General features: G+C 40.0%; 1 pseudogene; it reads left to right on the forward strand.

Annotated features, from left to right (window-relative positions):
• Nucleotides 1-612: 612 nt before the first annotated feature.
• LOC129883853 (5S ribosomal RNA) lies at nt 613-732 on the forward strand (annotated as a pseudogene).
• The last annotated feature ends 4,350 nt before the right edge of the window (nt 733-5,082 follow it).

Consider the following 5,082-nt stretch of genomic DNA (forward strand, 5'->3'; position numbering starts at 1 on the left):
TACATGTCGGCATACCTCTAAAAATATAAATGACAACATATGGTGGGATAGGGCCCCCGCCGTACCCTTAAATAGACAAAACAATTTTTATACATCAGTGGACAGTATCAAAACTAGGCCCCGATACAATGGAGCCTCTTTCAGCTGAGTTGCATGGAATCCTAAGCTGACGGACTCCCAAAACCTGTATCTGTACCTGCGGACATGAACACAGCCCCTCGAGAAAGGGGGTCAGTACGACATATGTACTGAGTATGTAAAATATAACATAATACACTAGAGGTATATTCGAAATAAAGAAGCAGGGGAACAAATTATTAAATCGAAGTCATGTACTTGTACTCTGTGAATCACAAAAACATGCATGCTCAAATTTTCAATATAGCCGGCCCCGACAGGGGTCTGGTGAATCATATATGTAGTATCAGTATCAGGCCCCAGGCCATCATATGTAGTATCAGTATCAGGCCCTAGGCCATCATATGTAGTATCAGTAATAGGCCCCAGGCCATCATATATAGTATCAGTATCAGGCCCCAGGCCATCATATATATACGTATAGATGCTGGCCCTCTAGAGAGGGACTCGGTGAACAATGCAGTGAATTCCATCTCGCGCGATCACACTAGCACTAACGCATTAAGTTCCATCAGAATTTTGAAGTTAAGCGTGCTGGGGCGAGAGTAATATTGGGATGGGTGACCTCCATGGGAAGTCTTCGTGTCGCATTTCATTGTAACTTTTTCCACGAGTTATGGGCACTCAACTTAGCCCAAGATTTACCTCAGCATTGTCTCACGAGTCTTTATGTTTCGCCTTGTCCTTTCCTCTATTATCTCGCAACCAGTATCGACGTAGACTTTTAGCTCCACCATCCTCTATTCACTTTGTGTTCTCCTCATTTTCTACCACAGGAGGCTTTTTATTCCTTTTTCTTTGGTTATTTATCTATCACAACATTATTTGTGAGTAACTCTATAACCAACTTTTTGGCTTTTGGTCTAGCATGATGTCATTATCCTTCATAGTGTCTTTTGAATTATTCGATATCCTTTCATTGGTACATTCTTCTATTTTTATACGCAGCCGCCTTCTAGTGTTATGTTGTTCAGGGTCTTCTCGCAAACTTCTTAACGCTGCCTTATGTAGCATTCTGGCTTCCATCTACTTATTGGTAGCTTTCGGACCTTTCTAACTTGGTTCGGCAAGACATCTTATTGAAGTTTAGACACCCATATCAAAATATTCCCATATCGATTGCCTTCACCTTACTTTTGCCATTTTCTCATTAACTTCCCCCCTTTAGAGGGTACTCGTATTTTCCTCTATTTGTACTTGTAGTTGTTCCAATTTCAATTAGGCAGTACTAGTATTCTGATGATAAATATTCCTGATTTTCTTGAAGTAGTGGCTTTGTCCCAACCTGTATCCTTTGTTTCTTGGGATGAATGGAAGTTGTGCCCTTTATTCCTTAAGTTTTCCATCCTCGTCCCCTAAGGGTTCCACTATTTTTGGGGCGAAGTTGTGTACATGCGTCATTTTGTTTTTGTATCTTAAGCTCCATGCTCTTGCTGCGTTCCCAACGCAGGCTTTTAACTTAATCAACGCATACTAAGTGCGCCTTACTAGTGGTCCCACTTTATCCCTGCATACTCGTATCACACTATTCAACTTATACTTACATATCCCCTTTTTTGTTCGTATTTGTATTTAATTCCAGACATCTCTCTGAGGTGCTTCTATTCGAAGCTCTTTCCCCAATTAGTCAGTGGAGAACTATAAACTATTATCGTAAACCCTTTTCCAATCATTATTGGAAGAAACTCGAATCCCTTAATCATCATAGTACTTCCATTTTTATACTCGACCTACCTAGTTTCCTTTTGAGTTTATCTCGAGTTAGGAATAACTCATCTAATTTACAATAGGAGTCGGGGGTTAGTATTTTTGTCAAAAAGAGTGAAACTCATACGCGGGACATCTTATCCTTCATCCTAAGCCCTCTGTTTATATTCCTATAGGACAAATACGTCTAGAGATACCCTAGTCTGAACTTTCTACTTAAATAAGCTTTCGTTCCTCCGAAATAAACTTCTTCAAGTGAAAAGGGTGCCCCTTATCGGCAACCTGAAGGATACCTCTTGCAGCTTTAGTTGAACATGGTAGGGGTACTTGGTATCAACTTCTCAGACATCTCAAAAATCTATGTTTCATTTCCTTTTCCCCGTTCTGGGAAAATTTTGGCAGAGTTTCCTTAACATTTCTTACTTATCCCAAAACCTGCACGCAGAAAATACCAACAATGCCTCACAGGGCCAACATATGTATATATACATATCATATCACAGCCAGACATAGCTTTCAATGTCATCTTATATCGCAGCCACACAGGGCTTTCAACGTCAACAATAATATAAAAATACTGGACTTACCTCATATGTCCACCTTCAAACTGTATCTGTTGCACTTTCTATCTACTTTCCTTTCAGGTTTCAACTTTACATTTTTATATTACTTCAATACCTCACCCGATGGATATCTTCTATGCCTTTACTTTACTAACCTGCGTGCTTCGTAATGTCCCATGTCGTCAATTACTTCCTTTGGTTGATGTCGTCCTTCTGTTAAGATCCAAGGTTAGTATAAGGAATTTTCCTATTACTCGGATCTATAGCACGATCTCATATGTAGAAAAAAGGTAAAATCCTAAATATCTTATAGCTTCCTGTTTATAGATGTGGCACGCAACACATCGATAACCAAGACTCTACTAGACACGGTCTGCAGACACTCCAAGGACGAATTGCTCTGATCCCACTTCTGTCATGACCCAACCCCGTAGGCCGCGATTAGGGCCCGACCTGGACCCCCCGTATACCCAACTATCAGCTGTGGTCAAATTGAACTGTAAATAAACCAATATTATATAACAGAGCCCCATTGGGCGACAACATTTTCATAAACCTGTAGCCCTTTTTGTTTGTATCACAACATGACAGGGCACGCAAGCCGACAAGGCTGCCATAACATAATAACATATATCATATAACATGTAGACCCAGCTGAATCAAACTGACATACACAACCCACATATACATATCGACAGACCTCTAAAAATATAAATGACAACATATGGTGGGACAGGGCCCCCATCGTACCCTTGAATGGATAAAACAATTCTTATACATCAGTGGACAGTATCAAAACTAGGCCCCGATACAATGGAGCCTCTTCCAGCTGAGCTACATGGAATCCTAAGCTGAAGGACTCCCAAAACCTATATTTGTACCTGCGGGCATGAACGCAGCCCCCCGAAAAAGGGGGTCAGTACGACATATGTACTGAGTATGTAAAATGTAACATAATACACTAGAGGTATATTCAAAATAGAGAAGCAGGGGAACAAATTATTAAATCGAAGTCATGTACCTGTACTCTATGAATCATAAAAATATGCATGCTCAAATTTTCAATATAGACGGCCACGGCAGGGGTCCGGTGAATCATATATGTAGTATCAGTATCAGGCCCCAGGCCATTATATGTAGTATCAGTATCAGGCCCCAGGCCATCATATGTAGTATCAGTATCAGGCCCTAGGCCATCATATATAGTATCAGTATTAGGCCCCAGGCCATCATATATATACGTATAGATACCGGCCCTCTAGCGAGGGACTCGGTGAATAATGATGCAGTGAATTGCACGAATCTGACAACCGGCCCGGGACTCGGAGAAGAAGTGTTACAGTATACACGAGTAGAGTAGTGAGAAACAAAACACAATTTAAATTATTATCTGATACTCAGCTCTATAAGAGGACTACGTTATTTTTCAAGAATTCGAGTAACAATATAGTCATTCTGGCTGCCCTCTAAATACCATTAAGGTCTACATTGATTACATCTCGAGGTTCCTAGACATATATCAAAGTCGGACTATTCACTTAAGAATTCCAGAGTATTTGTCTTCGAATAGTTTTATGACTAGGAGTTTGTACATTCATACCTTTTTAACATATAAGAGTTTCCAGGGAAATAGTTTAACTAACATAGAGTTCAACACCCAGTAGTAAATAAGAGATACTTAAGAATGGAATTACCCCGGAGCTCATATCACATTCAGCTTATGACTAGGACATGCCAACAGAAGAAAGAAAATGAGCTTTACTTACCTATGCCAAAACATGTCAAGAGAAAGCTTTACATACCTCTTGGGAGTTACCCTTTATCCTGCTCGTCTCGTCGTCTTCTGAACCTATTCAAAATGAAATTAATACGAATATCAACTACTCTTAGCTTTCCAGTATCTTAGGTTACACCTTAGTATTCATGGAATCTATTTCTTTAGTCGTTTCCTCGACTAATTCTTTAGTTTGTTAAGGCGTTAACGAAAATTGGGCAGCACCTCTCCTATAATGTGCCCTATCCAAATTTCCAATTAGGTCCTTAATACCTACAGCCAACCAACAACAACAACCTGCAGCAATTCATACCAACAATATACAATATAAACTCCAAATGCCCCATTCAAAAAGATGATATCAAATAGGGTGTCTAGTCTTTATTCTATAACTCCTTTAATTATACGCAACGGGGGGTCATGTGGCCTCGACCAGCAGCAACCTAACCCACATTAGATCATATTTAGGCCCTGCAACAACCATCCAATACCCCTGCAGCAGTACTTCACAAGGCAATACTTTATTTCGACGACAATTCAACCATAGCGACTACGTTTAGCTTATTTCGAATGCCGAAATTTTCAAGCCTTTTACCCAACTTCCAGAAGATACTAAGGTGTGTAATACACCCTAATTTAACCTCATAAACTTCAAATTAAATTTGAATAACTTACCTTTCCCAAAATTGGCTAGAACTTGTCAAATCGCAACTCGGAACTTCTTCAAACGCGCTGAAATTGAGCGGGCTGTTTGTACGACTTGCTCGCTGACCCAAGCAGTAAATTTATGTTATTATCACCCTAAATTCATCTTAGTATACCTTAAATAATTTATTTACAGAGCGAAACTCGGAGGCGTACCTTGGCAGCCCCTAGGTCGTAGCTTTCCTCTCTTCTTCC

This window comes from Solanum dulcamara, chromosome 3, assembly GCF_947179165.1.
Source record: "Solanum dulcamara chromosome 3, daSolDulc1.2, whole genome shotgun sequence".
Lineage (NCBI taxonomy): Eukaryota > Viridiplantae > Streptophyta > Magnoliopsida > Solanales > Solanaceae > Solanum > Solanum dulcamara.